The 27,921-nt window shown below is 32.1% G+C and overlaps 1 protein-coding gene across 3 annotated transcripts in view; it reads right to left on the reverse strand.

Annotated features, from left to right (window-relative positions):
* Window positions 1–27,921, reverse strand: part of LOC117173437 (AN1-type zinc finger protein 6-like) — a 46,489-nt gene that overhangs the window by 17,821 nt on the left and 747 nt on the right. Inside the window, exon 1 of one of the 3 annotated variants that reach the window (XM_033362005.1) lies at window positions 2,161–2,373. The exons of 1 other annotated variant lie outside the window; for it this stretch is intronic. The gene's annotated coding sequence lies outside the window, so the exon portion shown is untranslated. One more of the 3 variants, XM_033362004.1, reaches the window with a different exon arrangement.

The raw sequence follows: 27,921 nt of genomic DNA on the forward strand, positions 1-27,921 counted from the left end.
ATAATGCCAAAATTCAGGAGACATTTTAACATCAAAGGAGAAAGTTTGTTGGGGAGCCATTTTAGACAACAGAAACATCTTTCTTGGACCATCCTATTAAATATATTAATTATCACCATCGAAAAATTAAATTAAGTAATAATACTAAAAACAGAACTAATCATTCCTTTAATTCATTGCTAAAGTTTATGAATTTGAATAATATAAAGAAATTTTTCTTTTATCCTCATACTTAAAATTTAGAGCTTATTATTTTATAATATTAATATTTTGGATAAAATATTTTTTTATGAGATTAGTGAAAATGACAAAAGAAAGTTTGATTTATTTTATATTAAAGCGCACTTGAATTTCCTGACATTTAAGTTTGACCATCTTGCCAATGAAAAACGAAATGAAAAACAGATAAATTCAAACAAACAAAAAACAAATATTCAACAAAATAGTTGAAGTCTTAACCAAAATAGATTAATTTTCAAACTTGTAGATTTGAATTAGTTAAAATTTTTACCAATTTAATCAGCGATTGAATACTAGTTATGAATCAGTTATTTTTGCTGATAAATTCGGAAGTTTTACTGAGTTATCACTAAAAAAAAAGTTGATTCCTAGTTTTGATGAAGTATTACAAGATATTCAGGGTTGTCCAAAAAAAGGCCTCATCTTTTTTCCAAAAATTGATCACATACATGTTCTTTTTGGTGTAATAATATCACGAATACACACGAACCATAATCTCAATTTTTTCAAAAAATAGATATAACGATTTTTTGGTTTACTTCTCAATTTATTAAATTATTTTATTAATTTTAAATGCTGAGTAGTAATTAAAATATTAACATTGTAACATAATATTACTCTTTCATGAATGTAAATATACTTTTAAGAAGTAAAAATGTACTAAACTTTTAAACATTTTCAACAATGAGTGAAAAACTTTTGTAAAAAGAAACACTGCTTATTAACACTGTTAAAAAAATAGATATGCCACGATTGCAAAACGTTATTCGAAAGTCTCTAAATAAACAAAGAATCCTCGGAAATGACCAATGCCAGGAGAATGTCAGGAGTCATACAGATACACCAACAGATAAAGCTCTTTCATAGGGGTTTTTGCCCCCGTAAAAGGACTTCCTGCTTTACAATTCTAGATTAGAACACGTAAGCATTTAGAACACAATGAACTATAAAAAGCAAGAAAAAAATAATGGAACATAAAATAAGAGATGAAAAACGGAAAATGAATCGAATTCTAGTAGCAGAAGGAAGTGTTGCGTGGCGAGGACATATGAATTTGGAGCTCGACAATGGACATAACCTGTCAATTTTTACCAAATGGGGTGGGGGGCGATTCCGGAGCGAGGCAAGAATTGCCAAAAAGCCTAACTAAAGCTTAAATGATATTTGTAAAAGAGAGAAGTCACAAAATCACATCACTCACTTTCCAGCAGGCTCGAGTGTTGCAACCGATGCACAACATGGAGTAAGAGTGTCCCTCAGGCATTTAATGACTGGGTTTGTTCCTCGGTGCGTCGTTGTGCGTATTTCTCGATGCAGGAGCACCTGCAACCTTGCAAGACTGAGCGGGCACTGACTAATGCTATTTTTTCACTTTGAATTTGAAAAGAAATGTTCGATTCCATGAAACAATAATCCCAGAAGTTAGCTCAATATCTGCCAATGTAAGTTGCTTTCGTCTGTCTCACGCGCAACAATCGTGAAAGGCGACTTTATGGTCGGTCGCTAAGCTGGACCTGACTCGATTAGACTCGAATATCAGTTTTTCGGGTGCGTTCAAACAGGAGTTTTATAAAGTACTGGCACAATCCAAAAAGGTATTCACACTATTTTTTTTTAATCTTTGTTTTTTAAAGTCCCTTTTCAGTACGAAAAAACAGGGAGGACGGACAGATAACGACGGCGACGACGGGCGAATGTTTTCATGATGGCGATCGTCCCATGAGCGAGCACTAGAAGCGAACAAGGAGGATTCAATTCGATTTATGTTTCAAGTTTTGAAACTCGTGGACTTTGGGCGGATGAACGAGTTCGAGAACAACGACCGACGGAGATGACGTTGACGACAAGGATGATATGACAAGCGCAATCCACACTCCTGACGATGACACAAAAGAGATAGACAACTAAACTAACACTCACGGACTCGCGCGCACGATTCTGGAATCCGGGACTGGGGAAATGAGAAGTGGAAGTGGGTTGACGTTGTTGATAAGTGATTAGAAATCCAGTGTTTTTCTTGTTTGTTTGGGGAACAACCGAGGCTTCCTCGAGAGCTTGGAAGCTCGGCGTTCGGCGCTACGCGACCCGGCCCGATCCTTCAAAACACCACCAACACCAAAAACCTTACTGCTTACTCATATCCTGACTCCTGTCTCTAGAGTAAAAATGGGAGCGTAGAACTCCCGAAAACAACCGAAGCGACTCGAGCCCGAGCATCAGGGCCGTGGCTAGAAGAATGAGCTGGGAATGGGCAAAGGCTTGTATCGTCTATCTTTTGTGTTCTCAAATTGTGAAGTAATATTAGAATTAGGATACGTTTTTTAAGAAAACAAAGACATTTGAAAGACCAACCGGAGTTATTTTTTATGGAATTTAATGTACAAATTTAGGAATTAGTTGCATTTTTACTAATTCAATCAGTACTTTCAATGCACTACAAAAATATATGGTTGTGAGTCCACAGCACAATAAAAGGTTTCATTACACCAATGTTTCGGAAACGTTCGAAAGTTTCAAAATAAATTTAATTCATTTTGAAACGCTTTAAATTTCTAATATTTCAAGCAATAATATTAGTTTTTCAATTAAATACAAGAATTTTTGACAAAATAGTTGAATTTACAACCAAAAATATCAATTTTTAAACAAAAAAATTAATTTTATACCAAAAAAGATGGTTTTTCAATAAAATAGTTACATCTTCAACTGGAGAGATGAATTTTCAACTAAAATGGTAAATCTTCAATTTAAAAAAAAAGCATTTTTAACCGATTAATCTAAATAAAATGAACCAAATTATTAAAATTTAATTATTTGTTTGAATTATTAATTTAATTTTTTAACCAAGCAAAAATTAAATTTCTACCAAAAGAGATACACTTTTAAACAAAAAACACGAATATTGAACATAATAATTTAATTTTCAATCAAAAACGACTTTCAAACAAATTGTTGAATTTTCAAGCCAGAAGACGAATTTTTAAAAGACTTTGCAATTTTCAACCAAATCGAGAAATTTTCTACTGCGAAGATGAACTTTCCACACACAAAAAAACCCATAAATTTTCAATAAAATAGTTACATTTTCAACTTATATACTTAATCTTCAACTGGGAAATTTAAATTTTCAGTAAAAAAAAAAATAATAATTTTCAACAAAAAGAGGGACTATCAACAAAATCGTTACATTTCTAAGCAAAGAGATGTTCTTTCAACTTATATGATGAATCTTGAACTGCCATAATTAAATTTTCAGTTAACAAAATTAATTTTTATTAAAAAGAAAACGAATTTTTAACCAATTATTTACATTTTTAACCAAAGAAATGAACTTTCAACTTATACATATGATAAATCGTCATATATAATAATAAACATTTAAAAAAGTCATTTTTAATAACAATAAAATATTGAAAATATGCACTCTTGAAGAAAAATTAATAGTTTATATTTCAACCAAACAAACATTTTTCTTAAAATAAGAAAAAGTTGAATTCATCAGAAAGACGAATATTCACCAAAATCGTAGAATCTTCATCCCATTTTTCTATCAAATAGTTGCATTTTTAACCAAAAAGATCAAGTTGAAAAAAAGAGATTTTTGGATAAAGCCCAAAAGTTTATTTTTCTACTGTTAATAACGGTTTAAAAAGGTTTATTTACATAATTTTACATGAGGATTTTTTTTAAAATTTAAACAAAGTTGATTTTTTCGTAAACGGGTCGGAAAGCTGCATTTCAAAATTCTTTTAATTGAAAATGTACGCTTGACAATGAAGGCTCAACATGGAATTTTTTGAAAGAAAAAGATTTTAGAATTACGCCTTGTAAACTGAATGACTTCAAAATTGAAAAAGTTAACAATTAGACTTAACATTTACAACAACAAAGAACTTATTTTAAGTTGCACTTTTCATGTGATGGGTTAGTTTTTTTCCCGAAAATTGGTAAAATTCCAGGTAAAAAATAAATTCACTGTCATTTCCCGGTCCAGCGGCCACGCTGAAACTGCTACTTTTTTGCTATTTTTAGTATTATTTAATGGTTCAAAGGTAAGAGAACCTGGAACAAAGACATCATCCAGATAATAGTTGAATTTATTTTAGTAAAGAAGTTTCGGAACCCAGCGTGCGTCTTTTCCAAAATGAAGACGGAGCACAGTGGCTCCATCTACAAAAAATTTAAATTTTACAAAATGTGGTCTTTTATCCTATTTTAAACAATACTTTCATTTCCAAAAACGAAAAATATGAAGAAAACCCCCCTTTCTCAGTTTCACTTTCAATTTCCTCAGATTCTAAAATGGAATTCATATACAAAGAAAATAAAAAACAAAAAATCCAGGAGGTTTTTATTGTCTTACTTCGTTTTTTCTCGACATTTGATTGTTATCGAATTACCATCAATTTTTTTTAGATCTGATGAGGAAAACTGTAGCGGGATTCCGAAAAATTATCTCGACTAAAATAAATTCAACTATTTTGCTAGATGATGCCATTGTTCTAGGTTCTCTTACCGTTAAACCATTAAAGTTTTCCTAGACGTAGAAAAGAAATTGGTATTATTCTTCTAAACGTAGTCTTATTTATTATGTACATATAAATTTTAATAATTTAATATCTTTGGGATTCAGGTGCAGTAAAGGGGGGTCAGATATTTCTAGCTTCGTTACTGGGAGCCATAAAGCCATAAGGCGTATATTCAATATCGCGTATCAACTACGACTCCATATGCACTGAATCCAGCAGCACCAAAGACTGAAGACCTGAAGACGGTCTCTTTGAGCCTTGAGGCAAAGTGAAAACGCATAGTAGAATCTCGTTTTCCCCTATTGCACGTGTGAACAAAGATTTCCCCCACTGCCAAAGTGAACACGTGCTTGAGCCCGTCACTTTTCATGATGAAAATAATCTCTTTCTTCAGATCTCAACATTTTTCCGCAAGACAGATAAGACTCAAATTCAAGTTGGCCCAAAAACTGTAATTGGAATTGATTGCGCTCAAGGTGACCGCGAATCTCTTCAGGAGCCTGACATCTTTCAAAATAGAATCAAAAATCCGTTTCTATGAATATCAAAACTTTACTCCACCTCCACTTTTTTGTTGACAAACTTAGCATCTCATTCTGTGAAGCATTTTTCCAAGCATGTCAAGCATTTTTAGGCCTGAAGTATAATATTCCTCATCTTGACTGCATTTGCTTTCCTTGAATCGCAGCCTTAGCTCAACTTTTACTTTCATTAAAATCTGAAACCCGATAAACAAATAGGATACGCGTAAGCTCACTTTAATATCTTTCACATGTGTCGACAAATTTAAAATGAATCATCCACTGTATATTACCTCCATGATGCGCCTCACAATCAGTTAATGAAATGCCACGTTTCTGGAACGTCTGAATTTTAATAGAACAACCTTCATTCCATTTCATTTTTCCGATCAAATCCTACTTTTCAGACCCTCTTTTGTAAATTTGAAAAATGTTTACAGACGTTTTTAAAGGAGGCTCTTTTTCTATATTTCTCAAGGGCTGCCAGACTACATGAAAAAAGTGACTAATTTAAGAAAGAAAAAAAGTGACTTAATGTGACTACTACTTGCCAGCCTTAAATGCTCTCAAAATAGAGTAATAAAGGTGATTTTTCATGAAAATTAGTAGAACAAATTCTTTTAAATAAAATTAATACAGGTATTATACTAAATTCAATTTAAGCCGCTTCAAATTCGTAACTTTTTCAAGTAAAAATATATTGCAATTTCAACAAAATAGACGAGTTTTCAATCAAGGAGATAATTTTGTACTAAAAAATACATTAGTTTTCAACCAAATAGTTGAATAATTAAACTTTCAGTTAAAACCATCAAGTTCGAACAAAGAGGTATATTTTTAACTAAAATCATCATTCTTCAACCAAAAAATTAGTTTTTTTTTAACAAATTGATTCAACTTTCAGCCAAGTATTTGAATCTTCAACTAACACAGAGTATTAATTTTCAATTAATAGTTGCATTTTTAACAGAAGAAGATAAAATCCCTATCAAAAGAGAAGAGTTTTCAATCAAATAGATGAGTTTTCTACCGAGAAGATTAATTTTTTACCGAAAAAGACGAATTTTCAACAAAAGACATCAGTTTTCAACCGAATAGTTGAATTTTCTACAAAAAAAAACATATTTTCAACAAAATAGTCAAAAGTTTCAACTCAAATGAATTGTCAACCAAAAATTATTTTTAAACCCGAAAATTACATTTTCAGCAAAAAGGTCAATTTCAATCAAGAAAGATAAATTATCAACCAAATAATTGAATTTGTAATGAAAGAAATACATTATTTTTTAACCAAACATCTACATTTTTTAATAAAATAGGTTAATTTCTTACCAGAATAGTTCAATTTTCAACACAAAATAAAAATTTTCAACAAAACGGTTCACATTCAATTAAATTGTCAAAATTTCGAAGAAAAAAGTTTGACCTGCAACTACAAAAAGTTGTATTTCAGGAAAAACAGTTTATTTTTCAAGCCAAAAAGTTAATTTTCAACTAAGAAAGATGACTTTTCCACCGACAAAGATTAATTTTTAAGTCAATAGTTTGCATTTTCAACCAAATAATTCACATTTAACGTAAAAGGACGATTTTTTCGACCAAAAAGAGGATTACCGTTAAATTTTCAACAAAATAGATGCGGCTGAAGTTCCGAACGTTCAAATGAACGAAATATTTCCCCCCATTTTTATTTTATTCATCAATATTGTTCCAACTGCATTTAAAAATATGCATTATAATTATGTTTCAATAATAAATGAATTCCAATATAAATGAACAAACACTTTAGCCCTTTTTATAGTTTACATAATGATCAGTAAAAAGTTTCGTTCACTTGAACGTTCGGAACTTCAGGTACATACAAAATAGTCATTTATTTTGCAACCAAATACCAGAATTATTAACCAAAAAAAATGAGTTTTGAAAGAAAAAAATATAATAGTAGATTTTTCAACTAGAAACGAAGCCACGTGTCGACTGTTACCAGTAATTGACAGCACTAACTAAAGATAAAGCGGGTTTGTATAGAGCGGCACACGTCAGCATAAGTTGGGCACCCGCTCACAGTAGACCTTTTAAAACTGTGGGGTATTTAATACCCGTTGTGCCGTCAGTGAGCAAAAAAGTGATTTTCAACCAAAAATTTGTGTCATTGATATTAGTGATTTTCGTTCAATTTCCAACGTAAGTTTATGATCTAAAGTGAAATAATTGGTTTTTTTTTCATTATTTGATAATCTCTTGCTCTTGTAGATGGCCTACAATTTACGGCGACGCTTGCTTCGCCAACAAGCAATCGCGTGCAATCGCCCGATGTGCCATTTGCGCCGCGCATGCCTTTGCATCAACTGCGTAGGTTTGAAAGAATAATTACAACTTTGAAAAACCGGTTTTTATGTTACTTTTGTATTTTTTAGTAACTATTTTTGTGCATTCAAATAAAAATAAATTGATTTGAACATGGACACATAGGGTGTTTTATTCGAACATAAAATCGAGTTTTCATTTCGCAATATAAATACCTTTTTTGGAAGCAGCAATAATGCATTAATTTTTTTCTTAAAGTGTAGCATCTCAAGAGTGCAACCCTAAATTTGTAGCTAAAAAAATTAAAAATTACGCGAGTTATGAATTTTCAAGTAAAAAAACTCACTTTTTCTCGTTTCTTTTCACTAACTTAAATTAAACTAATGACTATAAAACCGATTCCACTTCAAAAACATGTTTTAAACTGCATTACATAATTTTATCGTGCAAAAATATTTAATACCGGCTGCGCGGGATATTTTTGAACAGGTGGGGTGAAAAACACCCGTTTTGCCATTTACGTCATAAAAAGGAGTTGTGCCAGTTAAGGGTTAAGAGTACAATAAAGTTTGATTTTCAAACAAAGACAGTTGCATTCCAACCAAGAAGTGTCATTTTCAAGCCAAAAAGGGGAATTTTTACGATAACAGTTGAATTCGCAACAAGAAAAAAATTAATTTTTAATACAGAAGGACGAATTTTCTATCCAAAATAGTCTTCACCAAGACGACTTTTTAACAAGATATGTACTACAATTTTTAACGAAATAGAAGAATTTTTAACCAAAAATAGTTAAGACTTTCTTATTAGATTCTATTAATTCAAACCGCATAAAAAAAGAAAAAGTTTATGTTTTTTTGAAAATAGGGTGAGAAAAAGGAATTAGTTGAAAAAGTTGAACAGGTGAAAGACTGTTATTGAACAACATTTTGATATCATAGATTCATTTAGATTCAATACATAGATTAATTAGGAGTTCTTTTTTTGTTTGGATAAAATCTAGAATGAGATGGATTAAAGTGACCTTTACCTTTAAAAAAATGTGACTACAGTAATTTTTTCCTATTAACGTGACTAAAAGGCAGCCCTGCTCTTTCTTCGTTTTTGTTTTAAGAAGGAAATCACCAGAATCCTTTGTTGATGGGTGACTAATGATTAGTGCGTCGATCGCAATGACTTGAAAGGATTTTAGATGTGATTGCGCATATTGTTTTTTGTTATAAGGTGATATCGAAATCCATACTCCTCGACTTGTGGTCTCTTATTATATGTCAGAGAAGAACGCTCGACAATGCTCTTACAAAATCGCATTTAAAAATAGCATATTTTTCATTATTGAAATTACTTATTAACAACCAAGCCTCTTTGGTACAATTTAGTGATAAAATAATGGAAATTAACTTAGTTCTGTCATTTCAATCCGAGGTTTAAGTTTGGAACTTTTTTTAGTTATTCTGGGTAGCCGCAAAACATCATTTTCAAAATTCCCTGACTCATTCCACATTTTCCCAGAGCAATGCCTTCAGGATGCATGAGAATTCATTTATTAATACAATGAATTCATAAGAATTCAAAATAAATTAATAAGAATTCAGGGTGAATTCCTAGTAAATTGCATAATTTTTTTTTTCAATTTCTTCAAATCTTTGAAACCCCATGAAATCACGCACTACTTGTGAATACATTAATTTTTTAAAATCCATTAAAATATTGAAAAATCCCGTGAAATTCTATTAAAACTGATATTTCCTGAAATATTGGAAAATGTATTAAAATAACTTAATAGCTTTCTAATCCTCCGTAACCTGATAAAATTCCTTGAAATTTAAAAAAATTCTAAAATTTTAAAACTCTTATGAAATCTCATTAAATTATTGAAATTATTTTTAAAATCCTTGAAATCTTTTTATATTCGCTACGATTTTTCAAATCTTTTGAACTTAGCTACAATTTTTCAAATATTTTGAAATCCCTTGAAACTTTTTAATGATCTTGAAAATGCCTTGGAATCTTTTAAGAAGCCCTGAAATTTTCTAAATCCTTTGAAATCACATTAAATTACTGAAATTCATTAATTAAACACCTCAAAATATTTAAATATTTGAAATTAATTTTAAATTCTTCGGAAATCTCTTGAAACTTTAAAAGCATTTGAAAATTTCTTTGTATTTAAAAAAATATTATATAACCTTGAGGAATCACACCAAATGATTGAAATCTATTAAAAATAACTTTAAATATTTCAACCCCCATAAATCCTATAAAACCCCTTAGACTCTTTCAAAATAGACTGTAACCTTATTGATCATATCAAATCATTTCATGTCTTCCGAAATTCGTTAGTAGCTCATGAAAATTTGGTTTAACTCCCTTAAAATTATTCCAATCCTTAGAAATTCATTGAAAATGTCTGGGAATATTTTTAAATAACGCAAAATATTTAAAATGCTTTGAAATCTCTTACACGTATCTTAAGGGCATATGATACTCACAGTTTCCCCGGCTTTTTTTCCACAAAAATTAATATTTTTAAAAACTGAATTCGGAGATGCTATAAAATATCATAACGGACGTCCCCGGACTCTTTTTTGAGGGATAATAACAAAAAATTGATTGCGCTAAATAAAGATTTTATGCATATGCATTATTTTGAGGTTACGTCGTTTTTCATCTCTGCCTTTCCGATAATCTGGAAATTATTTATGAAATAAACTTTTTTGATTGCCTGCAAACAAGGTTAGTTCCGGGAGATTAGTTACAATGTTTATTTGTAAGTCCAAAGTTTTCGGCCAAAAATATCGTGTAGTTTGAAAGTAACACTCGGGTGAATTGTAACATACATAACCTCGAAATATACACGCACGCTGTTAGCAATATCAAAAATTTTTTATAAAAAAACACAAAAAAAAGTGTGCGGACGTCCGTTAGCATGTTCGCTATCATTTCCCAGATTTTGAAGGCAAACAATTTCTTATTCTAGGAAAAAAGCCGGGGGAATCTAACACTGAAAAAATCGATACTATTTCCTAAGCGATATGCAAATTAATCACATTTTGCTAAATTAAAACTTTTTTGAATTAACCTACAAAAAAAAGTGCGTGGGGACGTCCGTTAGCATGTTCGCTATCATTTCCCAAATTTTTAAGACAAAATATTTATTATTCTAGAAAAAAGCCGGGGAAACCTAAAACTGGTAAAATCGACAATTTTCTAAGTATCACATGTTGTATTTGTTAACTAAAAAGTATGCAAGTTCTATCGAAATATATGCATTTTCGACCAAAAAGAATTACCCTTTAACAAAACTGCTGAATTTTCAACAAAATAATAAAATTAACTTCAACTTCTGCTTATCGAAAATTCCCTGGTATTTTTTTTTTAAATTCCCTAACTTTCTGGAATTCCCTGACATGTAGCCATCCTGTTATAAATCCTTTCAGGTTGAAAGTTATTGAAGTTCAACGCGTCCGATTCGAGTCACTGATAAACTTATTTCGTTCAGAGGCAGAATCAAGAAAATTATTTAAAAAAGAACAATAAGTACTATCTCAAAAATAACACTTTGTTCGCAAGACTACGCCTCGGCCTGAAAAGAAAAAATATAGATATACATAGACAAAGGAATTGAAATGAAACCGAAATTCTTTCCTGTGGCGATTTCTTGGAAAGTAGGCGCGTATTTCCGTGCTTCCTTTGGCCGTGGTCACGTGTCGATGACTCCTCCACGTGTGGAAACAAAAACCCGCGATCTCGGCAAGGTCGATTGTTGTGCAAATTGGCCCTCTCGACGGTTGACACTTTTCTGCGTCTCTTTCTCGTAAAGAACCAGAGAAATTTTCGAAAAATGACCATTATTCTTTGTTTTCATCTCCCGAGGTCACGAGAGCAGTAGTCGATGTCTCTCCAATCTGAATCCAACGAAAGATAATTCCCCAAACACCTAGTATATAGTATTTTTATCAAGGTCGAAAAGGCATATCTCAAGGTTACTCGAAGAAAGAATGATACATCCAGACGAGATTTAGAGAGACGCAGTTTTCGGCTTTTTCGTCTTGGATTTTTACGTTTTGCAGGGTCATTGCATCCGGACGTCATTGTCCTCGGTTCCCACGCATGACGATGCACTTGCCAAATAATGGGAACTCTTGCGTGATTTTTACGATCTTTTGAATTTTTCAGTGGGCGGCAGGACAAGGAAGTCTTAACTTGCTCGATTATATCTCAAAGAAGTGTATTAGAATATTTGACCGGGTTGAGACTCGAGAACAATAAGATTTAGGTTTAAATGTTAATAACTTATAATAACGTCACATTTATTATTTTGAAGAAATAATCTATATGAACTTCATATACAAAAAAACATTCTAACTCCACTAAACACTCGGTTATCGAATTTTTACATTCTCATCAGAGAAGGTATCAGATTTGTGTAAAATTTGCCCCCCCCCCCCCAGTTTTCGTCAAGTGTCCACGTTTTGAGACCCCCTGAATCCGAAAAACAGGTTTTCACGAATGTCTCTATTTGTCTGTATGCCTGACTGTGAACACGATCACTTTTGAAAAAATTAATCTATTAGATTGCCCTTTGGTACACTCGTTTAGTGTCCTAAACTAAAGGTCAAGTACGTTAGCCAGCCATTTTGTATGAAAATTCAAAAAGTGGGCACATTTTGAATATTTTTGAGACCACTCTTTTAAAAATTCAAAAATTCTCTGTACTGTTATTCATAGAATTCAAAAAATTTAACAATTTATCCTAATGACTTTTTCTGAAAAATAAAAATTACTAGAGTTATAGCTTTTTCAAAATCCAGAAAAACAAACTAAAATGAACAATTTAAGCAAAACAACGCATGTTACGAAAAAAAAGTCTGGAGAAGAAAAACGTTGCTTTTTGAAAGCCCTACATGATTATGATAACAACTTTTCAATTTGGTCAAAAAGTTGAAAATTCCAAATTTGATCGTACAACAAATTTTTGATACCACATTTTTTCAAGATGTAAAAATTCTATGCACTGTCGTTCATAGTACTTCAAAACTTAAACAATTTATCCTTCTGACTTTTTTTGCATAAAAAGAAAATTATCAGAGTTAGAGCATTTTCAAAATCCAAAAAAAAAAACTAAAATGAAAATTTTAAGTCAAAAAACGCATGATATGAAAAAAAGTCGAGAGAAGAAAAACTTTGCTTTTTGAAAGCCCTACAGGACTATGATAACAACTTTTTTAATTTCGTCGAGAAATTGAACACTCCAAATTTGATCGTACCAAAAATAATGAAAAATCCAAAAACTTCATTTTTTGGTCAAACTATGCAAGATACGAAAAAAATGAAAAAGTTGAAATTGCGCGCCCTAGAAAGAACTACAAATTAAGAATGAATAACTTTTCGATATAAGCTACGAGAAAAAATGAAACAAAACTTTTTCATCCAAAAAAGATCTATAATTTTTGATATGACAGTTGGTTTTTGCTTTAGTCGTAAAAAATAACAATCTAAATAAAAATATTAAATTTGTTTGAAAAAACGACGCCTAAAAACATATATAAATTTATTATTAATTACTTTTCGATAGGACGAGTAGATTTTCTTTTAATCGTAAAACATAAGATTAAAAATTTAAAAATTATAAAAACAAGGAAATAAGAATTGGTACGATTCAATTGTTATGCATATTATGAATTGTAATGATATAAATTTATTGAAATGATACATTTGTCAGAACAGCTTAGAATACAATTTAAAGCAAAATAAGAAACAAATACAAAAATAATCATGATAAATACAATTTGCTTTTTATTTTGCAATTTTTTAATAAGTAATCCCTGGCAGAGTTACATAAAAAATGTATTATAATTGATACAAAAGTGTTGTGTAGAATGTATAAAAGTTGACAGGTTGGACAAAGTCGAGTGCGAAGCACGAGATACGTGATGAGAATGTGTTCGTTAAAGCCAAAACAGCTTTAACAAAGAGAGTTCAAAATCACAAAACTACAGTTGTCGATTCTTTCACCTTTGATTTTAAAAGGTCTGTGCCCGAATGCGGAAGAAATGTAAAGAATAAGCGCGGAGTGCGATTGCCCTCAGTCGCGTGCCGTAGGTGCGCTCAAACTCTCGAGCTAAGCTTTTTTAACGAAAGAGAATTCACAATCACAAAATTACAGTGGTGGATGTTTTGAGTCTTAATTTTAAAATGTTTGCGAGAATGACTTGTCTCATGTAACAAAGTCACTAAAAAGTTTAGGTATTTGTAACTTCTAGGGTAATTTCATTCCTATTTTAGTAAAAATTGCTTTTAACTTGCTGTGTAAATTAATTACATTACAATATCTAAAGCCATCTGAATTCACATGATGGTACGTTAATTCGCATGGAGTCACTAGAAATCTTCTAAAATAATTGAAATATCAGCAGAGCGAAAGCGGTTGCGACTGTTGTCCCGATTTAGTAGCAAGGCCAGTACGAGACAGCCCTCGACACATTTACTAAATCAAGAGTTGGATGTACTTTTTAGAAAATTCGTCTTTTTTTGTATTAAATTTTAATTTGTTTGATTTGAAAATTAGTCTTTTTTGTTGAAATAATATCTGTTATTACATTCGTGTATTTTATTAGACATTAAACTATTTTGTTATAAAGCTCAACGTCTGGTATCAAGCCATCGTCGCGCCATTGCTGGATTGTTGCCTAGCAGTCGGGCGTGCTAAACACTCCACTAAACCGACAAGTTGAAACTGTGTGAAAAAGCCATCCTAATACGTTGCAGTTCAGAAAAGTTAAAGAACCAAATTTTAAGCTCTCTTTTTCTAATTATTTATTATTATGTGACGTTGTGTAAATGTAAAATACACGAAATGTTAACAGGAATATCAATACAATACTTTTTAAATAAATCATTTAAATCGATTACAATTTTTCTTGGCGTAATATTTCATTTTTTTCCGTTGTAGCCTACTTTACAACTTTTTGCAATGACAGAAAATGTAATTTTTCATAAACATTGAAAATTTTTAATGACAGAACTTAACAAATTTCATCGTGAACTTCGACAATTTTTCAATAAATTTTTTTTTATCATACGTGTAAGATTTGTTTATTAGGTGCTAAAACTGCGAATTGGCGAAATAAAGTGTTGATTCTGGGTCAAGCATCGGTGGAAAATCGGCAAATATAAATAACCAATATAGGCTGCCAGCACTGGCTCAACATTGGGCCGATTTAAATAAAACATGGTTTGCCGTGGTAAAAGTGACACTCGGCCCAGTTTTGTGCCGTCACTGGGCCAGACTTTGGCTGATCCTCGTGAAACATGGTTCCCCGTACTAAAAGCGAGACTTGGCGCAATACAGCGCCGATACTGGGTCAAGAATCGGTGGACGATCGGCAAATATAAATAACCAATATAGGCTGCCAGCACTGGCTCAACATTGGGCCGATTTAAATAAAACATGGTTTGCCGTGGTAAAAGTGACACTTGGCCCAGTTTTGTGCCGTCACTGGGCCAGACCTTGGCTGATCCTCGTGAAACATGGTTCCCCGTACTAAAAGTGATACTTGGCGCAATAAAGTGCCGATACTGGGCCAAGCATCGGTGGAGGAACGTCAAATATAAATAGCCAATATTGGCTGCTAACACTGGCTCAACACTGGGCCGATTAAAATGCCGATATTGGCCCAATAACTTTAGCCGACCTTTGGCTGCCAAAGTTGGACAAACACTGGACCGTGTATTCAGCTCCAGCAATTCGCACTTGGGTGATAGTTGAAAATACATCTTTTATGTTCAATATATTTTTACCCTACGGCTGACAGTTTTTGAAAAAATAAGGGAAATGTCGGTACGACGTGTAGAGTTCCTTAGGTCACACACGATACCCTTTTCAACGCGTAATGGGGGCGGGAAGGCACACCTATGACCGGCCCCAGAAATAACTTAGGTTACACATGACCCCCTTTCCAACGTCTCATGGGGCATCATAGTGACTGGCCACAGAAATAACTTAAATCATATACGACCCGCTTCCCAGCCTTTCATGGGCACGGAAAGGCATCCCATGGCTGGTCATAAAAATAACTCAGGTCAGACACGACCCCCTTTCCAACGTGTCATGGGGGGGGGAGGCACCACAATGACTGGTCACAAAAAATAACGTAAGCCAGGCACGATGCCCTTTCCAACTTTTCGTATGGGGGGGGATCCCTGTGACTGGTCACAAAAATAACTTGAATAGCACACGACCTCCTTTCCAGCGTCTCATGGGGGTGGGAAGGCACCCCTGTGACTGGTCCCAGAAAAAACTTAGGTCACACACGACCCCTTTTCCAACGTTTCATGGGGGGGGAGGCATCCCAATGACTGGTCACAGAATTAGCCACAACCTTCCAAGAATTTTTTATGTTCAGTATTTCTGCGATTTTCAATATTTAACGTCCATCCAGCCTTCCAGGAATTTTTCATACAATTTAAGTCACACCGCTAAACATTTTGCAGTATTTGAAGCTTTTTTTTTATATAAATTTTCACTATTCACTGAATTAATCGGAGGTAAGCGCTTTTCGGAACTTTATCCACAAAATTACTCAGCTGGAAATTTTAATTTACAAAATTGATAGAACAGAAAATTTATAATTTTTAAATAGATAAACAAACTGAAAACAGCGACTAAAACTCATATTCACGCAGAATGCAATCAATCAATCTGGGCATAATTTACATTAGTAACAAATTTGACTAATTATTAGTTGCACTTCACCCATTCGTTTCAACTTTTAACGACGAATGATTCAAAATTAAAATATTTTTTCAATTTTAAATTGAGTATTCTATTATTGTTATTATTATTATACCATTAAGCCGTTTTCCCTTTCGGGGTAAGCGTGACTCACTCGGTGGGGATAGTATTGTGAGGAAGGGATATAGAATTTTCAGACTGATCCAGAATTCTCGTGTTATTTATTCAGGTAACACGTTTGTTCCACAACACTGCTCCAACCCAGGTTGCTGATCAACAATTTAAACAATATGTATACAAGAATTTCCTTTCTTTAATTTGAATAAAAAATATTATTATTCGATCAAAAAATGAGAATATTTCCTGAGGTTTCGAAGTCCAATTATGGTTACATGTCAAGTTATTCAGAATTCCCGTACATTTTATTCAAAACATTCCATACAAAAGAAAAGGCTGATGATAAAAAATTAATGTAGAAGATTAATAAATTTATTATTAAATCTACCCTACAATCTAACTTTTCGAGTTCATATGAGTTTTCTTTGGCCGGGATTTTTTTTTTATCGAAATTATCCGACGAAAACTTGGGAGGGCCTTGCTAATAAAATCGAAAAATATTTTATTTGTTCAAAAAAACTAACAATTAGGTACCCTTTTTAGAGCGACTTTCAATTATTCCATTTAAAAAAATGTATTTGTAAGTGACTTACTGGGATTCCGCTACTTTAATCCACCTTTATTGAAATTTCAAAAACTATCCATTCTCTGTTTGCAGAAAAATCTGCACTTCTTAGACCAAGTAGTTTTAAGAATTCTTTGTTCTCATTATAAAATGTTAAGATATCTACACAAAACAGTATGGACATAAAAAATGGCTATAAAGAAAAGCTTTCTTTGAAAAGAGAAAAGATGTTTATTTCCTAAAACTAATTTGTCGATAATAACAGATTTAAGTTATTCAAATATTTAAATTCGCGAATTTTTTCAAGCCACGCAGCAAAATGTACGAATTTAAAATGTAAATTCCTATGAGAGTGAAAAAAAACTCACAAAAACATTTCTGAATTCTGTGTCTATGCAAATAACCCACTAGGTAAAAATGATCAATACAATTAACTCTGAAATATACAAATGATGATTACCAATAAAAAAAGGACTTTTCCACACTTTTATAACACATTATTTACTAAAAATGAACGCAACTCGTAATCAGTAGAGTACAGTAAAAAGACAGAGAGTGGGACGATGGTCGTGGGGGCTAAGCGTAGGCTTTGTACCCACTCCGTCGCCTTTGCGGGTTCGATTCCCGCCTCGCACTCTGGAAGAGCCTCGCCGGTCCATGCGGATAAAACACTTGCCTAGCAGGGAGTTGTTCATCTCCGAAGAGTCGTGGGACCGGTACCTCTGGAGAAAAGGGTTTCTCTAAGTACTTAAAGCTGTTGCTCTTGGTGGTTCGGAACCCACCTAAAACTTCAGGTACCCCTCCCACCACCAAGTAAGCGTGTGGGGGGTGTGTAAAGGAATAGGGAAGAGGGTGCAAGAAAAATGTAAACCCTTAGGGGACACATTAGAAGCTTCCAAGATTGAAGATTGAGTAAAAAGACAGAAAGCAAGTGTTTATCAGACACTATAAAATGTAAGAGGACGAAACTCGCGAATAAGCGATTATATTACGTGCAATTAAGAAAAACTCAAAAGGTAAGTGAATTCATTTTATTATTAATCATATACCACATTGACGACTTAACACTAGTAAAAAGTTAACTTCTACACTGAGAAAACTATATCGCACAAATTACAATATATATCGTAATTCCTGCGCTATATATCGTAATTATCGCATTATAATAGCGCAAAATCGTGATATCGTACATTGCAGGTTTTTACATTATATACCGCATAATTGTGGAATCTATAACGTAAGAAATGGGGATTCCCATGCGTCAGTTACATTTTGCGCTTTTGCTAAATTGTATTAAGTAAGTTTTAATTCGTCTACAATAATGTGATTTATTTCGGAGAAAATATACCAGTAAGTACATTTTATTTGTGTTTTCTGTCGTAGATTCTACATGTTTTACTGAAATTTGCTCACTTCAGCGCGACGCAGTCGACGAGTAAGAAATTATTTTCCTAACCTCAATGAAACTTTCGCCGAAATATGTTTAATCATTCACAGTTGCAGGTCTTACCTACATCAAATTTTTAATTTTCTCTGTAATTGTTTTAAATCTAGAGTCCCGATTTATAGCTCGAACTGACTCATACTCTGCCTTTTTCCCATTGCTGCTAAGAACGCCGTAGCAGACGACAGCAACAAAATTTAACTTCATTTTTGTCTGTGATATTAGTGCATTATAATACCGTACAAAGCTCCGAGACCTGATTGTACGTTACCTTATTGCGCTTTCTTGCAATATAGAGGTATTGCGATATCTTTTTCTCCGTGTAGATATTTATTGGAAAAAAAGAACCCGACAAAGATTAATTTGTAAATAAAAATGTATTTAACTTTTTTCCTTAAAAGGGAAAAGCATTTATATTATAGAAAAAACATAGAACGCTGTAAAAAAACACTCTCATCAGAAAACGAACGGAACATTTTAAACCTGTTTTCCAATAGGAACTGATCTAGTTTGAAATTGCGCTGAGAATTGTAGCGAAGCTTGACAACTTTGAGGTGAAACGAAACTTTACTCGCATTAAAAACACACATAGTATTGTTGTTAATTATTTTTTAAATTACACAATATATCAATCCCCTCCAATGCTCTTAAAACAGAGGTATTAGCGTGATTTCTCACGACAATAGGGCAACAAATTCTTTAAAATAAATATTGCACTTAAAAGAAAATAGTTGAATTTTCAAGCAAAAGAGACGAATTTTTAAACCAAAAATTTCAAGTTTTAACCAAATAGTTAATTTTGTAACCCACAAAGATAAATATTAAAACTAAAAGATGAATTTTCAAAAAAAAAAACTGTTGATTTTGAAACCAAAAAATCTGCCCGCTCTGCGGGCACATTCTCATCGCGCGCGGCTCGCTTCGCTCGCAAGTTTGAGCGCGCGACGGTTGAATCTCGCGCTTCGTTCTCGAACATAATTGCGCTTCGCGCTCGGATATTTATTCTTTGCATTTGGAATGCTTCAAAAAAACTTAATTAAAAAGATCTCTTTTAGATGGCACTATTTATACGCGCCTTCATATTCTGAATTGTCTAATTAATTAAGTATAGTCAAAGATAAAGTTTCTCAAAGCTTGATTGCGTTTGATCTGCGCTTGATTTTCGACAGATAGGTGTAAACAGGTTTTTTTGGATTTTTTTTCTCGTAACTTTCATCGTTTTACCACACATTTTTTTTCAGCGTTATTTTTCACGAATAAAACAAAAAGTACGCATCCTATCAAGAAGTGATTCTTAACGAAATTGTATATCTTTTTTGGGATAACCATTTTTGTTAATTCATCTTTTTTCGTATCCTACATAGTTTGTCCACGAAACGGAATGTTTTATTTTCCATTATTTTTTGTGCAATCAAAATTTGAATTTTCGATTTTTGAAGAAAATTCAAAAATTGGTTATAATAATCTTGTAGAGCTTTCAAAAATAAATGTTTTTCTTCTCTTGACTTTTTTTCATATCGTGCGTTGTTCGGCATCAAATTTTGATTTTCGTTTAATTAAAAAAAATTTTTGAAAACGCTATAACTCTGAGAATTTTCTTTTTATCGAAAAAAGTGATGAGAACAAATTGTTTGTTCTTTTTAATACTATAAATATCCGTACATAGAATTTTCACGAATTCGTCCTTTCTTTTAGGATCTAAAAAAAGTGTGCCAAAGATGAACTTGATTCGTTCATTTTTTCGAGAGTTATCATGTTTACGGACGGACGGCCGGACAGACAGACGCCATCGTGAAAACCTGATTTTCGGATTCAGGGGGTCTCGAAACGTGGAGATCCGTTGAAAAAGTGTCATGTCAAATTTCCGAATATTCTAATACTTTCTCAATCATAAATGATGAGAATGTAAAAAGAATTTTCAGGCAAAAAAAAATCAACCAAATAACAGAATTTTCTACGCAAAAATCGAAGTTTTCAACCAGGAAGATTAAATTTCAAACAAAGAGATGAATCTTTAACCGAACTAATAAATTTTTAATAAATTACTTCACGTTTCAAACAAGTGTTCACTTTTCTACCAGGAAGTTTAATTTCAATTAATAAATATTGATTTTAAACTATAATTAATAGTTTGAAATTATATAGGTATGTGTTGCAATATATATTAGTTTTTATTTACTTCGTAACTTATTTATTTATAGAATACTTATTCAAATACTTCCAGATTATAAAAATGCATAAGATTGTATATTGAAATTTTAACAGGTTATATTAATTATGATAAATAATTCTGTAAGTTACAAGAAAATATTAAACTTTCACTGCACGCGGTAGCATATTCTAGTTTTGAATAGAATAATTTTATAGAAGTAGAACGAACCATTGAATGGTGTCATGGCAGTACCATATAAGTGACAAGAAAATTATGTTTTTAGAACAAAAAAAAAAATTCTCAAATTTCGAAGAGAAGAAAAATATTTTTAATTGGTTCAAGAAATTGGTTTAAAAATACTAAATACAGAAAACCTCATAACGCCATTCGATTGTGCTAAAAAATTACATAAAGTATATGCGCTTCACCATCTTTTATGGAACCAATTGGTGACGTAGCATTAAAAAAAAAAAACGAAAATAGAGGAAAGACTGTGATCCCTGCAAATATTGTTTTCACCACGGATTCCTGATTTAGTTTCGTTAACGGTTAACGCAATACTCAATTTCTTCATTCCTCTAACTCTTCCTGATTCCAAGAACCAAATAAAGAATTAAAGAAAATGGCAGAAAAAGAAGCAAGGTCCCTAGCCGTGATTTCATGAAACTTTGGAAACCTTTCAAAGTTTCCACAGCTTCAAATAGTAAGGCTGGAAAATAAAAAATATTTAAAAAATGTTATTTAGTTTAAACATTACATTCTGTACTATTGTAGATTAATATTAATATTATTTCCAGCTTTAATATAATGTAATGTAAATTACAGGGCGTCAAATATTTCTAAGTCAGGCACACTTTGTGTCTGACTTATTTAATGAATAAAAATTAATCAAAATTCCTATTTTTTTACAGCAGGTTTCAGTCATCCACCCTTTCCTATTTTACCGCTTAAATGACAACTGAATTAATCGAACCTTGTAAGAAAATCCAACTATTTTTGGTTGAAAATTTAACAATTTTGTAAAGACATAATTTTTGGTTAAAAACTCAACTGTTTTGTAGAACATTCGTCTCTTTGGCTTGAAAATTCGACTTTTTGGATGCTTCTAAAGTTTTCTGATTTAAAATAAAGTTTTTTTTTATTATCAATATCTGGTTAGAAGCTGATCTACTTTGATAAAAAATAATTGTTTTGATTGAGGATTCATCTTATTCTTTGCAAAATTATGCATTTTGTTGAAAATCCGTAATTTTTGGTTAAAATCAATCTGTTAGGTCGAAGTCATTTATTTAGCTGAAAATTCCACTATTCATGATATTATTCATTATGTTACAATTATAATTCGTCTATATGGTCAAAAATGTAAATATGTTGTTGAAAATTAAGATGTTTCTTTAAAATTTCACTGTATTTTATCAAATTCGTCTTTCTAGTTTGAAAATTCAACAATTCTTCGAAATTTTTGTTTGGTCTTGATTAAAAAATATCGCATTTGTTTGAAAATTAAACTATTTTGTTGAAAATTCGCATTTTTGATTTTTAAACTCACCTCTTATTTGGTATAAATTTAATAATTTTCGGTTAAAAATGCAACTAGGATAACATCATCAATTACTGGCACCTTACCCCAATAATTGGCGTGCCAAAAACCGAAGTGACTTTATTTTATTTTTGATCAATACTTGACTTTACTAAAGAAGTAATATGTGCATTAAGTGTAAAAATGACACTATAGTTAAAATAATTCATGCTACCTAGCCTATTGAAAGTATTTTTCACCTATTATATTGCTCGTTGAGAATTAATCTTTTTTATTTAAACGCATGTATTACAACCTCTTTATTTTCCGAAATTCGATAAATTTCAGGCCCTGCGAACTTTTCTGAAACGTTGGCCTAATAAAACGCTTAATTGTGTCATGAGAATTTAAATATTTCAATTAAACTTTTTATTCACTCACATCCCTATGTATATATACTATTAGTACAGAGATTTATCTGCTTAATTAAAATATCGTATTTGCAAATACCGTACATTTAAATTTTAAACAGAAAAGGGGAAAGACTGGTCCCTGAAAATATTTGTTTTCAGCATGGATTCTTTATTTCTTTTTGTTAACGGTTAACGCAACACACCAATTCTCAAGTTCCTGATGCCAAGGACCAAATAAAGAATGACAAAAGGCAAAAAAAGAAGAAAAGTTTCTATAGCTAGCCTAATTAAATATACGAGGCGTGAATCGACGCTGAACGCATTGTGCGTCATGCATTTGTTATTGGTTCCCCAGATGGCGGATACATCGTCACGGCCTAAAGAGGGGGAAATTCGGAGAGAGGTAGGGAGATTGGAAGCAAAAGGTGCGTACACATGCGGGGGTGATAACCGTACTGTATAAAAAGTGAATGTGTGTAGCACTCTGGCGTCAAAGTGTGCATTCTTCTCCTAAAACTCCTACTCTCAGAGTTGCCACAGTAAGTACACGTCATAAGCACGCAACAATGCGAAACATCCGCAGAAAAGAGAGTGAAAGAACGAAATAGAAATTTCCAAGACAAGCAGAGTGGGAGGCTCCTTAAGTAAATCATCTCTGAACTCAAGAGTCTAAATTCCTACCTGGAAATTTATGAGAATCTAAACCCTTAATTTTAAGTTGACCTTACTGTTTCTTGTTTTCCACTACCGGAAATCAATTTTTAATTTAAATTGCAAAAATTTCAATGAATTGAAGGCTTCAATTACACAGCCTTCCAAAAAAAAGTTGTCTGCAAGATACAAGTGACTAGGCTAACCTTATGGATTTTTTATGCCGCTGATTCCAAATCTGACCTCAGAATTTCTCCTATACGACTCAGTTTTTCTGTAGATGCAGAAAATTGGGGGAAAACCTAGGGATATTCAGGACATTATTTTGATAAACCAGTATACGGAAGTATAAACCTACGGGTGACACATTCGTATGTGTTGGGGATCGTAAGGATCAAATTCATACACACTAATTCCCCAGTGTGCTTTCCTTTTCCCCTAGTTAAGATAAATCTAGGAAAATTGAAGGTCTTGCTTCTGTTATACAGAGTTATATGGTAAAAAAAATAACAAAAATGCTATGTCCTTTACAGGTTTGCGCTCTCGATCTAAAATTGACCACTAAATTTTATGGGCTTGTATCATTTTCTCCCTAGATGCAAAAAGTAGGGAAAAGCGTAGGAATTTTCTGGTAGCACAGGCCATACTCTACATTTGTCTATGCGAAATAAGTGACTAGGCTACCCTTATTTTTCTAGGAATGTAGGGCATATAATTCTCATTGGTTTTCAAATATTCTGTACACAATTAAAATAAGCTCTAAAGTTAAAATAATGTTTTAACGAGTTATTCAGCTTCAAGGATTGTGAATCTGAGTTTCAAATATTTCTTTCTGAACTTTGAAACTTTTTAATTTGGATTATTTTCAAGGGAGAGGTGTTCATAATTTATATTCATTCTGAACATTTAAAACATGAAATCATTATGTAACCAATCATTCGCAGCCAAAAATGCTCTCAAAATGAAGAAAATACGGCGACTTTTCACGAAAATAGGCGAATAAATTCTTTGAACTAAGATTAATGCAGACAACACATTGAATTCAACATGAAATGCTTTCAATTTTCCATGATTTCAAGGTGAAATATATTGCATTTTCAATAAAGTAGTCGAAATTTAAACCAAAAGAGACGGAGATAGGTGCGGCACAATGCGGCGAATTAGAACATTGGGGTTCAAAATGATCCAGAGCCTACAATTTTCATCCGATTCCATCTTTTTTTCTTATTAAAGCTAATTAAATCCTGAAGAGGTCTGCCGACGGCGACATTGCTAAAAAGGCTCTGTTTGTTATTCAAGTATCAAAATGCCAAAAAAACCATCATCTTTCATATTTGAGCTGCCTGTTTTGTAGAATCCATTAATTTTACCTTAAAAAGGTGAAAAACTGATAGATTTACAATCGATTAACAAATCCTAATAACTTAGATGAAGTTTGTGCAATCTTTTCAAATGTTATAAAGAAATTTATGAACAAAATCGATTATTGCTGTACATTGAAGCCTGGAAGATCTTTTCATTACGTTCTTCCCCGCGAAATCGAGTGAAATTAATGTTTCGTTGAAATAAAACACTAAATTATAATTTTTTTGATTGTTATTAACAAATTTCATAAAAAAATTTAATAAATATGCGCCTCTGCATATATAAAATGCATTTTATCTGCGGAATCATTAGGTTTGCCTTAAAAAATGAAAATTCCATGACAGAAATGGACAATGAATGAATTGATTGATCATGATGAAAAGAACTTCCAGGCTTCAATGTACAGCAATAATCGATTTTATTCATAAATCTGTTTATAACACTTGAACAGATTGCACGAACTTCATATAAGTTATTAGGATTTGTTAATCGATTGTAAATCTATCACTTTTACACCTTTTTGAGGTAAAATCAATGAATGCTATAGAACAGACAATTCAAATATGAAAAATTATGGTTTTTTGGCATTTTGCAACTTGAATAACAAATAAACAGAGCCTTTTTAGCAAAATCAGATGAAAATTGTAGGCTCTGGATCATTTTGAACCCCAATTTTTTAATTCGCTACACTGTGCAACGGTTCGATAGTTCACTTGAAACGAGAAGAACACGCAAATAAGCAAGACGGCGAGCTCGCGTCGAGCAGCAGTGGGTCTCCGATGCTTACCGAAGCCGATGGGACTGACTGAATTATTTTGTGCGATCGAACGAGCATGTCTTTGACCTTGACAATGGCGCCATCTGACACGAATATGTACCTCGAAGTTATTGGAGCAATGTTAATGAGAAATAGCAGTCAATATAAATTCATTATAATCAAAAATGTTATACTACGGTTTAAAGTTAATTATTTACTATAAGGTTTCTTGTTCATATTTAATTGAAATTCAAATTTCTTCTGAATTGATGGCGCTGTCGTAGCCAGCCAATAGGCTCCATGATTCGACAAAGAGAACAAAGAAGAAGTATTGGATAGACAGAGACAGATTGATCGACTTCAGGCATCGATGTCCCAATCTCCGACTGTCAAGTGACTGTTTGGTGAAAATAGTCATGTGTTTTTGGATACTGCTGTCTTCGAATGGTTTAGTCAGGCGAAGGACAGATACAATTCAGTATCTGGTCCGATACGGAAGCTCATTTTTTTAACGAGATGCTTAACGGGCTGCAAAAGTTTTAAGTACGTAAGCAGGAAAAACGCATTTATTGTAACGTCAAGCAGCAAATTTCCTGCATTTCTGTTAAATATTTATTTCACCCTTGTCTTCATCTTAGAAAAACAATTGATTAGATTGCAGAATAGTAGCGGCAACAAATGATTAGAATCTTTAATTTAACGATGAGTTAAGTATGATCATACCGATATCGTGACAGGCCCATATTTGAGACACCGTATTAACAAAAGTAACAATAATTTTTTATTTTTTTTGAAAAGTGAAGTCAAATTGCTGCATTTATCGTTCAATTAAAGATTCAAATATTTTGTTGCCGAAAAAATTCAAATATTAATTTTTTTCAAAAAATTCAAAAGTTCTTCCATGCAATAAAATCCACCGGAAAAGGTTCAAACGCCCCTGATTGTTTACGTACCGAGACTCTGGATTTTATGTTACTGTCAGTCCCAAAATTGGCATTAAATCCAGGTTTGACTTTATTTAAATATAAATGAGTTTAAATTAATAATTGTCCAATTTTAATGCATAATTTTAAAAAATAGAAAAACGTAGGTATAAATGAAGAAGCTTTTTAGTTTCTTGGTATATTTAATAATGAATCCAAGATTTTGGAATTACTTGAAAATTGAAATTTTGAATGCTTTCACGTTTCAATTGAGAAATCATTTCATTTTTAACAGATTTAGAATATTTTTTGCTTTCAAAGTTTTCCATGGTCATTTGTTAGTCAGTTTTTACATTCTGAACTTGAAACAGTTTACTGTACAAATTGTTGGATTTCAAATACAGTATTTCCATTGTTTAAGCTTTCAAACAGTATTTAAAATTTTTTTATTTCAAATCTTAAAAAGTAAAGGATTTTAGAATTACGAACTTTTACCTAAAAAGAAAGAAAAAACATGAAATCCTAAATAACTATTGTTAAACAAACAATTTAACCCTGAAATATTTTCTTCTACAACATTGTAAGGAATGGAAATCATGTAAACCCTTAGGGGACCCATTATAAATAAAGAAGAAGAACAATGGAAATAATTTCCTCTATTTTATAAATAATTTTGAACAATGCTCGTTTTTGTACAAAGTTATTATTTTCTGTAATCAACGATATAATTAATGAATGTTGAGAGTAATATATTATTAAAGGATATTTGGAATTATTAAAACGCTTTTATTGGTTTAAACAAAATTTTTCCAATGTAAATCGTGAAAAATTACTACTTTTCCCTATGAAAAAGCGCAAGTGAATGATCATTCATTTTTATGCAATTTCAAAACATCTTAAGCAAAAAATATCACTCTTAAAATTCGGGAATTGTCATATTTTTTACGATTTACAGGATTAAAATAAAAATGTGTAACAAATAAAAATGGTTTAAAAATATTAGCCTTAACATCCGTTAATTGTGTCTTAACTCCAAAAAATAATAATTTTTCACACTTTACAGGGGGGAAATTGAGTTAAACAAATAGAAACTGTTAAAATAATGACCAAATATTGTTGAACAATATATTACGTCAAACCATTTTAAAAAACTGACTTTAGCATGTCTTTCCTTTAATTCACGAAAGGTTTATAACAATTAACGCCTGCTTTTCAGTTTTTTTTTAACCAACTTCAGCCAAAAACCTCACATTAATTTCAAAACCCCGGAGACAAGGGTTAACGTTGAAAAAACGTTGGAACAATCGAAATCGGGAAATAGATTACACTAAAAACATAAGTGAGTGACAAAAATACATTTTTTATCTCAACATTTTCTGGACTGATCCGTTAAGTCATTTTCCCTCTCCTCTTGTTTGTTACATCCCCAATCTATTTCATTTTGGATTAATAAAACATAAAAATGGTAATATGGTCGTAAAAAATTATGAATCAAAAAGTATAGTAATTAATTACAATTAATAAGACTCTTGGCATGATAGTGATGCAATCTACCGAAAACTGGTCAAACAAAAAATTGTGATTGGTAGGCCTGCTTAAAAATCGTGTTCTATGTTCTTTTGACCTCTGGGGACCTCAAGCTTAGGGGCTGAGTTCAAATCTCCCTGCAAACTACGATACG

This window comes from Belonocnema kinseyi, chromosome 5 (assembly GCF_010883055.1).
Source record: "Belonocnema kinseyi isolate 2016_QV_RU_SX_M_011 chromosome 5, B_treatae_v1, whole genome shotgun sequence".
NCBI lineage: Eukaryota > Metazoa > Arthropoda > Insecta > Hymenoptera > Cynipidae > Belonocnema > Belonocnema kinseyi.